The sequence below is a fragment of the Equus caballus genome, chromosome 21 (genome assembly GCF_041296265.1).
Source record: "Equus caballus isolate H_3958 breed thoroughbred chromosome 21, TB-T2T, whole genome shotgun sequence".
Lineage (NCBI taxonomy): Eukaryota > Metazoa > Chordata > Mammalia > Perissodactyla > Equidae > Equus > Equus caballus.
In genome coordinates, this window is record NC_091704.1 from 66,083,151 (window position 1) to 66,093,859 (window position 10,709).

Sequence of the window (10,709 nt, forward strand, 5' to 3'; positions counted from 1 at the left end):
AAAGAAAAAGACAACCTAACAATTTGAAGATGATATTTGCAAACCATATATCTGATCAGGGGTTAATATCCAAAATATATAAAGAACTCATACATCACAACAACAACAAAAAATTAACAACCCAATTAAACAATGGGCAAAAGATCTATACTGACATATTTCCAAAGAAGATATACAGATGGCCATGAGGCACATGAAAAGATGTTCAACATCACTAATTATCAGGGAAACTCAAATAAAAACTACAATGATATATCAGCTCACGCCGGTCAGAATGGCTATAATTAACAAGACGGGAAATAACAAGTGTTGGAGAGGATGTGGAGAAACAGGACCTCTCACACACTGCTGGTGGGAATGCAAACTGGTGCAGCCACTATGGAAAACACTATGGAGATTCCTCAAAAAATTAAGAACAGAACTACCATATCATCCAGCTATTCCACTGCTGGATATTTATCCAAAAAATGTGAAAACATGAATCTGTAAAGATACATGCACCCCTATGTTCATTGCAGCATTATTCACAATAGCCAAAACTTGGAAGCAAACTGGGTGCCCATGAAGGGATGAATAGATAAAGAAGATGTGCTATATATACACAATGGAGTACTAGTCAGCCATAAAAAGATGAAAACTTGCCATTTGCAACAACATGGATGGACCTTGAGAGTCTTATACTAAGCGAAATAAGTCAGAAGGAGAAACTCAAATACTGTATGCTATCACTCGTAAATAGAAGATGAAAACAACAACAATAAAGACAGACATAGATACAGGATTAGACTGATGGTTACCAGAGGGGATGTGGGGAGGGAGGAGGGCGAAAGAGGTGGCTGGGCACAGGTGTATGGTGACGGATGGTAATTAGTCTTTGGGTGGTGAACATGATGTAGTCTACATAGAAGCTGAAATATGATGTACACGGGAAACCTATATAATGTTATAAACCCATGTTATCTCAATAAAAAAATAAAATAAGTAAAAATGTGAATATTCCTGCTGCTGAGACCTAAAATCGGTCCAGAGAGGGGGTGCTGAATCAGAGGACAAACACGGGGAGTGAAATTCAAGGGGGCAACTTTTGGGTTTACAAAGAGCTTGCTCCGAGTTTTCATATTTGTCCTTCAAGACAATCCCACAAGTTACGGGGTTTCATTATCTCCATGTGATAGACGTGGAAGGAGGAATTCTGAAGAATTGGGCTCCTTGCCCAGGGTAATGTGGCTCAGGAAGGGGCATGGGGATCAGAGACAGAGCTGTGGGGAGGAGCCCCTGAGAAGGATCCCAGTCCAGGAGACACGCTGGTGAGCTCAGTCTGCCTCAATGGTGCAGGTTGCACTGAAATGCTACTGCGTGCTCAGGAATTTCTGGTTGGAAAAATGCTTTTGTTTCTAGATACTGATTAGATTCTGTAATTATGAGAGTGTGAGCTTTTTTTAGTTTTTACAAAACCACATGTAACCAGTCTGTACTAAATTACAGGTCTAAAGAATTTCCAGTTTCAGCCACTTCATAGATTGTGTATTTTTGTTGTGAACATAAATTGGACCCAGCATAATGCCTAAAGGCCAGTATCTGTTTGAATAACTCCATAAACAAAAACTCTCCAGGATAGAGTATCCTATAATTGGCTTCAAGGGAAATATTAGATTTCAATAAATTTGGGATATTTTTTTTTAATTGCCCTCTATTGTAAATATTTCTATTAACTTAGCCAAATTTTCATTCCATTCAGGATATTTCTGCCACCTGCATAATTCTTTGTTAAGCAGATGCAGAATCAAAATATGCTAAACAATATTGCAGGTATTTATGAGACGGGACACATTTCTGTACATATTTACCCAGACTTCTGTCGTGCCTCACGCAGGCTTTAGTAATAAAAGTGAGAGCTCCACAGTGGAGCATCTGCTGGGTAGATCTTGGCAGGTAGTAACTTACATCGTCGCAGGCAGACACGTTTGTGAGCATCACTTCAGCTGGGTGTGGTAAACTCATTTCAAGGAATCCTTTGATAATGGTGTGGCAATTAAGCTTTGAGGCTGAGTTGAGGAGACATTTGAGAACATATTTTGAATAATAAATATTAAGAATCTTTTGTTAGGGGAGATGTCTGTATTAACATAAAGAAGCAGTAAAGGTTTTATTATACTAAATGGCATGCTGTCACAGATGAAATGTTCATTAAACCTGAGTTTGTATGCCTGTGGGAATCTGGGGCACCCAAAGTCACCCCTGGTTTTGTCTACTTTGGGAACATCTTCAGCAGATACATGGGAACGTCCTGAAGTTTGTACACAACACTGTGGACGTCTGGCCACTAGGATGGGACAGGAGCTCCTCACTCGCTTCCCTAGAAGAAGGCCTTTGTCTAGGGCATCAGCGTGGCAGGACGGTGCATGTTATAGGTTGAATTGTGTCCCCTCAAAGTGCACATGTTGAAGTCCTAATCCCCAGTACCTCAGAAAGTGGCCTTGTTTGGAGATAGGGTCGTTGCAGATGTAATTAGTTAAGATAAAATCATTAGGATTGTCCCTAACCTGATACGACTGGTGTCCTTATGAAAAAGGGAAATTTGGACACAGAGACAGACACACTCACAGGGAAATGACACGTGATCATGGAGGCAGAGATTGGGGTGATGCTTCTACAAGCCAAGGAACCCCAAAGATTGCCAGCAAACGTCCAGAAGCCAGGAGAGGGGCCTGGACCAGATTCTCTCTCACAGCCTCGGAAGGACCACTGTGGACACCTTGGTCTTGGACTTCTGGTCTCCAGAACCATGAGATGAGAAGTTTCTGTTTTTCAAGTCATCAGCTTTGTGATACTTTTGTTAGAGCAGCCCCTGGAAACGAAGATAGCACATCTCTGGCGTGTTAGCTCACTGGAAATATAGGTCTGCCTATTATTAAACTTGCCTGATTATACACAAAGCAGAGGCCTCTGGCATCTTTTAGGAAGCTAAATACAAGTTACACTTGAATTAGTTTGCACCAGGCCTGGGTGACCCCTGAGAACAACGGGCTATGTGCTGGGAGATAGAGAAGGACCAGTTCAACCTCCATCTGATGGTCTAGAATCATAGGATTCACACAATTGGCTCTGGAGGACCTGAATTATCATTGTATCATTTTTCCTTCTAGAAAGTTCTTTCTTCTATTCCATGTTAGCTTTATAAAGCGTATGTCATAAGTACCAGTGATTTTCATTGTGTTTAAATCAGTCCTCCTGAAGATTTCTATTGTAGAGCTGAATTACTGCTCTTCCAAAGAATGGAAAGCAATGTGTGTACTGGCATATTTTCTATCCTTAGCATCAATATTTCTTAGTTACACTTTCTGCCTGCCCACACCCCCTTACCCCGCACAACAACCTGTTCACAGAGCTGCCCCTTTGTCTTAATAAATTTCGTTCTTATTGAAGACGTAGATTTGTCACCCCAGTGGGGGCCTGGTCAAGGTGGGGGAGGTCAGATCAGAGACGGCTGTGACTTAGCACAAACTCAGGCTGGTCAGGGGCAAGATGGGCAGCCAGGGAGGTCCTGGGAGCAGGCAATGGGGGAGGCTACTCGGGAGCCAGAGAGATGCCTCTGGCAAAGGAGAAAGTGTGTCTGAGTCTAACAGTGGGGACAAGGAGAGTGTGTGCAGTGTCTAGGGTCCTTGGACAGTAGTCCAGACCAAAAGTTGGAGAAAGATCTACCAAAACAAACTAAGTCTCAGGGTCACAACTCCCATCTCTAGGAAGAGAGCATCTTGGGTCAAGTGGAGCTTCCTCATAGAGGAGCTGAAGTCAAGACATGAGGCAGAGTTTTAGGTGGGGTGGTGGTGGGGTACATGGACACTGTGGAGGGCACAGGAAGGGAGGGGTATAGCATTCTGTGGCACAGTTAGGAAAACAGGTCAGACAGTGGCCTTGCAACAAGAGACCAGTCCTGGCAGCCAGGGCATGAGGGATGGTTAGGACCTACAGCAAGGTCCCGAGGCTGAGCCGCTGAGCAGAGGACTCTCGCCTCCATGTCTCCTGATGTCTCGTTGATAGCCGATGTCTCCTGATAGCACACGTTGGTCCTCTGGCTCCAGGTGCCATGAGCTCGGTAGAGTCAATCAGATCCCCACCCTTCCCCCTTTCTTTCGCTCTCAGTGACTCAGCGTCCCTGCAGCACTTCCCTAATCGATTCATTCACTTCACTATTCTTTCTTTGTGGAGTTGACCTCTTTTTCGACCGAAGGCTAAAATTGCTAAATCAGCCCAAATGCTTCCCACTTCAGGTCACTCATTAGAATCACCTAGAGAACTTAAAAAAAAAAAAAACATTAAAAAACTGATTCCCAGACCCTACCCCAGGCCAAGTAAATCTGGTTCTCTGTTGAGATGCACCGAGCAAACTTCCTCCTTTGAAATTATTTGAAAATCCTGCCCTATTCACAGAATTCAGTCTTATTAAGGAAATCTTTACCTTCAACAATCAAAAACACATGCTTTTATTAATTGGTTTCTGAAAGGTCCTAGCCCGCGGGAGTCCAAGCCCTTCATAAACCCCTAGGGATGTCGCCTTTTGAGATTAGGGCTGTGCCTTCCTCTCCTATTTATTTCCACATGCCCAAAACATAACAGAAGTGCAATAACTACTTCTGAATGAAGAAATGAGCATACAAAAGGTATATTTCATAAAACGCAAGTTTGATGTGTTTTTTTGTGTTTATACCCCCTGCCATCACAGTGGAAAGCGAGTGAAACCACCTCCTCCCCGGCCAGGTGAACAGCAAGTAGGGAGGGAGGTGCCAAACACACTTGCTTCTTCCATCTGAGGGGAGCACGAGGCCAGGGAGACCTCCCGGCTCAGAATGTGCCCCCACTGCAAACAGTAACCGTTATTCTGAGAGTGAGAGTTCCAGTCACCCGCCCATAAATGCAAATCCCTGGATTCAAGAGGGGCAGATGACAGTGTGGCTAGCTCAAGACTTGTGACAACAGGAGGAGTGGGGCTGGGGCGAGGAGAGCAGACCAGGGCACTGAAGACAAGGGAGGCAAAGGACTCCAGGCTCATTCTTGTGAAAAGCAAAAGCAAAAGCAAAGAAACATGCATACTCTCCCAGGACAGAAAGAACAGAGTATTCGTTTCTTATCGCTGCTATAACAGATTACCACAAGCTTAGTGGCTTAAGCAACACAAACGTATCTTCCAGTTCTGGATGTCAGAGGCCTGACACAGTCTCACAGGGCTGAAATCAAGGCACCGCAAGGCTGTGACCCCTTCTGTAGATTTCAGATATGATCCATTTCATGGCATTTTCTAGCTTCTAGAGGCCACTGCATTCCTTGGCTCATGGTCCCTTCCTTCATCCTGAAAGCCAGCAATGGCTTGTTGAATCCTTTTCGTATCATCTTACTTCGACTTTCTTCTATAGTCACCTTCTCCAGTCTCTTGTGTCCCCACCTTCCACTTTTATTGACCCTCATAATTACTTGACCCTATTACCAAACACAAAGACAGGTTCATTTACTGGTCACATAGGACGGCCAAAAACTGGAAACACCAGGCTTATGGCAAGGAAAGCGGTTTATTATGGAAAGGCAGCCAGATGAGCAGAGGGAAGATAGAACTCAGACCCATCTCCTAGAAAGGAAAATGTTAGGGGTTTTTATCTGGGGTTTTGCTCGGGGAAGGGGAGCATGTAACCTTGCTGGTTGGCACCTTCCCACCAGCCTGCGTTTGGTCTTGAAGACTGACTTTTCCCTTGACCGTCTTGACTTTTCTGGTTAGTTTTCACCTTCAGCTTGCGTTTGGCCTCGTGAGGCTGAATCTTGATGTTTGGACCTTAACCTCCTGGGAAAGACAGCTCACTCATATACTAAAGAGGAACAGGAAGACCTGGTTAGTTTTGAATAACAGTTGATTATGCTGAGTACACACAGCTGCAGTTAGCAAAGCTTATCTCAATTTCTTTTTCCTCTTCTTTTAGCCCAGGGAAGATTTTTTTTTTTTTCTGAAGAAGATTCACCATGAGCTAACATCTGTGCCAATCTTCCTCTATTTTGCGTGTGGGTTGCTGCCACAGCATGGCTGCCAACAAGTGGTGTAGGTCCATGGCCAGGAACAGAATCTGGGCTTCCAAAGTGGAGTGAGCTGAACTTAACCACTGGGGCAGGGGGCTGCACCCCAGGGAAGATTTTTTAACCTCTTTGTCCTCAGTTCCAAGTCCACTCAGATAAGCAAGGATAGCCTGTCTGTCTTAAGTCAGATAACTAACAGCCATAATTACATCTGTAACTTTAATTCCCCTCTCCCTGTCATATAACATAGTCCCAGGTTCTTGGGGTCAGGATTTGGGCACCTCTGGGGGCTGTTATCCTTTCTACCACAGTCAGTGGGTATATAGGACAGGCTTACAAGACCAGGTCAGGACCCAGGAAGAAAGCAGAAGGCCCCTAAATTCAGGCAGAAGCTTTTGTCATGAGATGAGTACAATTTTCTTTGTCTCCATCAAACCATATGGTGAGCAGTCGTATCAGATCTTCCCACCATCCTGGCTATATAACCCTCTGTTCTGGAATATTGTCTCCTACTTTACCAACTACTAACTTCTCTGAGATATGACAGCGTAGTCTAAGAGAGGGATATTGTTTGTATCTTCAGAGCTGGGTGATCACCTCTCATAAACCATGCAGAGTAGAGAGCGGTTCCAAGTTGGGAAGACTATGGCGGAAACAGCACCAAGTTCTGTGTGAATTAGAATTTGTTTCTTGAAATAGAAATAATATAGACACCACACTGGCATTTTGTTACTCGTTAAGTGTCAAAATGTAGCAGGGTTTGGGGCATCTTATATGACAAACAGCATGGAAAATGGCAATTAACGTGAGGTGGCTTTACACATTTTCAGAATGAGAGATGTCACCAGCATTACTTCTCTACTGGAAAATACACAGATCCTGCCATTTTCTAATAAAATAAAGGTATTGCATTAGGAAAAGGTGACCTTCACCAACCTTCAAAGCTCTCCGGCTGTTCCAGGCACCACTGCTTCCAGGACTGACCGCCTGTGCAGGGTAGAAAATGGTGTGCCCTGCCTCTTAACCGACTTTATGACGATGACGTGGTAAAGGTCAGAGAACCCATTTTAAAAGGCAGGATATGGCAGGCGAGCGTGGCTGCACAGCCAGTAGAAGTCGGCTTGTACGGAACCAGATTCACTTTCGGAAATTTTCTCCTGGTGGCAAAAGCATTTCCTCCCCTCACGCCGCTGGTCCTCACTTTCCTCTGGGTGTCTCCGCCCCAGCAGTTTGTCTGCCCCAGCAGTGCATCTTTTCTCTCAAAAGAGGTTTAAAAACTAACAAGCAAACAAACGAAAACAGCAATGACATACCTCATTCTCATTGCAGCATACAGAGCTGCAAAATTAGCCACCTGCCCTCTGCTGGGAAGGCTGCCCACCTGCGGCCAGGGCTTTACAGCTGGTCCTTCTGCGCCCCAGACAAGCATGTGAGTGAGACAGTGCCCGACGATCCAGCCTGCACTGCATGGCACACGGTTGGACCAACAAACACTGTGTGTTTCCCGTTTTCGCGTGTTTCCACGCCTCAGAGACAGGTCTTCTGAACTCTCCTGGCAGGGACAGCCTGCTGTAAGTTCCTAGGAATGTGCGTGAGCTGCCCTGGGGCCTAGAAGACTTTGCAGCCTCTCCTTTAGATTCGGGGGAAAATTTTCCTGATGCCCGCTGATCTAGACTAGAAGGCAGAGCATCTGCACACACACACACACACATGCCACCAACACCACACATGACACATACCCACACTACAAACATACATGCCACACATACACACACCACACACACAAACCTACCACACACTGTCTGGCCACATGCCCAGTTGTGCAAGCAGTGCGTCATAGGTTGCAGAGAGACCGAAGAAAACGTGCAGATGGTGTAGGAGACACAAAGGCTTCTGGGTCGTACTCACAGGGAATGTTCAGGAGCAGCCGGCTAGATGGAGTTGCGCACCTGCACTTGCCACCATGAACTGGGAGGGGGTTGCGTATACAGGCAGGGGATGGAAAGGCTCCATGCTTGCCAAGAGGGACTGTCCCTGCATGGCCAGCATTCCAAAGATCAGAAGCTCAGGTGGAAGGGCTCTGCGCTCCCTCAGAACGTGATGTTCTTTGTAAGAAACAGTTCCAATGCCGATGGTTGGCATCCCACCCAGAAGGGCGCCAGAAGAACACATGGCAAAGATAGGGCATGTAGGCTAGTGCCCCTGCAACACACACAAACATGCCACACACACAGACACACACATACACACACACACACACACACACCACACACACACATTCTTTGCAAGGATGCAGTGAGTGAAAGGACTGAGAAAAGACCAGGCTTCAACCTTAGATCAAAACACAAAATTAGCCAGACTCCTTTGAAGTTGATTTTTTCATGTTGAACTATTCCACAGCACTACAGTACTTTATTTCAGAAAGATCACCAATAATGATCACAAATTACACAGAAGAGAAAGAAATAACTCTAATTTTGATCAAAAACAGATATCTCACCCTTTGTAAACAAAGAATATGTTTTGTGGTACAGAAAATAAATCTACTCCGGTTCTTACTCTCTGATGATTGTAAAAGATAAATGGCTTTGTGATGGTAAATTTTCCCCTGTGAGATCCCAGCTGTGTCTCAGTGCATATGAATGGAACTTCTGCTTTCTACAAATTTTATAAAAACATTTCCAAGGCAGTGTGCTTCCCTCTGGAGCTCAGGTGTGTTCCTGCTTTCTCCAGCTGGGGACGAAAGAAAGCCAACTTTGGAGAAGCGATTGCAGAGACAGTGATCCTGGCAGGGAGAACTGAAGAAGGCCATTGAGCTTGCATGCTCGAATGTTCAGTGTTTTCCAAACGTGACAGCAACTTTGCAAACACAGGTCACAGACCCGTCTCCTGGCATCGGTCAGAGGTGAACAGTGAACATTAGAAATGATCGGGGCTGGCCCCGTGGCCGAGTGGTTACGTTCGCGCGCTCCGCTGCAGGCGGCCCAGTGTTTCGTTAGTTCGAATCCTGGGCGCGGACATGGCCCTGCTCATCAGACCACGCTGAGGCAGCATCCCACATGCCACAACTAGAAGAACCCACAACGAAGAATACACAACTATGTACTGGGGGGCTTTGGGGAGAAAAAGGAAAAAATAAAATCTTTAAAAAAAAAAAAAAAAAAGAAATGATCATACAGGAAAGGAAGTTGTCCTTCTCTACACTTTACCTGGTATAAGCATCATCTTGGGTCAAAGGACCACAAGGAAGCTAGCATTACAACAGTCAAATTCATCCCACAATTCAAAACCAGTCACTTGGTGGCTGGTGACATAGCCATAGCAAACAGGACCTGCCTCTTTCAGCTCTGGGGGAAAAAAGGAAATGGATCTACAGCTCATTCAAGGCCAGGGCCTCTTTCACCTCCTGGGAGTCTAGAGTAGAGCAACATTCAATCATTGGACGTTATCATTCAGAGAAAGGGCGTGAGGTGGATTTGCACTGTCCCTGGCACTTACAGCTGTGGGACATACGGCAGATGTGCTGGGAACAGCAAGAGAGGGCGTGGGACGCCCTAAAGATGTTTCTCTGCCACCAGCATTTGTTAAAATCCCTCTTAATCAATCCATCCATCAATCAGAAATGTTCACAGACTTTATTTACAAAACTCTTAAATGTACATAAAGACTCTATCCTCCCCTGAGAATTCCCAAGTTTGCATGCATGTGATGGGGGATCTCTGTGGAAACGGAGACCCCAATATGACCAGAAGCCCCTAACAGGACTTGAGAGTGGGCACCCCATGCCGCTCTGGTTTTGGGGAGGAGGATCCCTCAGGATTTTTCCTTTTTTCTTATCTTTTAGCACCATGAGGGCCAGGTTTCCCACTGGGACAGAGAGCCTGCTGAGATGCTGGAGGCGTCAATCTGTACCCAAGAACACAGGCTCCCATTTCCCGCCACCAGGACCCTGGCTCCTCCCCACCCTCCTGGAGGTTTCCTCAGCATTGCCGTTTCCCACAAAACAACGAAATCTCCAGCTTTGGAAGGAAAGCAGAAGCAGCAGACACAGATTCCAGTTGTCTGAGAGCTGTCCCAATTTTTGGAGCAGATTTCGTTCAGAGTGCCTACAGCGTTGGCTCTCCCGGCCTTTCTGCCTGGCCGCAGGCTCATTTTCTGTTTCAGTTTGTTTGGAGACAAGCGTGTGCGTCCAATTTGCTTGAGTTGATGACAAACAGGGAGAGTGTTGTTTTCAGACACACTTAGTTGATCTTCTACTTCCCTTGTTGGAGATTGATCCCTTCCTCACATCTGTGCTGCATGTCCTTGATGGGAGCAAGAAACTGAAGGCAGGAGATTCACCAGCCTTGGTTGTCATTAGGTTCCCATACTCCCTTCTCGCGGCTTGGACTCCTGCTCCTGGTACCCAAGAAATGTCTTTATCATTTACTTGGAATAATTACTGGCTCCACTTACTCAGTATTTGGGACCATCTTTCTTTTGCAACTAATACCATTCCAGACAATGAGAGCTGAGCTATGAACACAGGAAAGCATGACGTCAACCGCTTTATTAGGATTTTCCTCTTCCATTTCTAGCACATTCTATTGGCCTCCATTTTGCCAACACCCCTGTCTCTTTTGTAGATTTTATTTCTGTTATTGCTTTAGGGC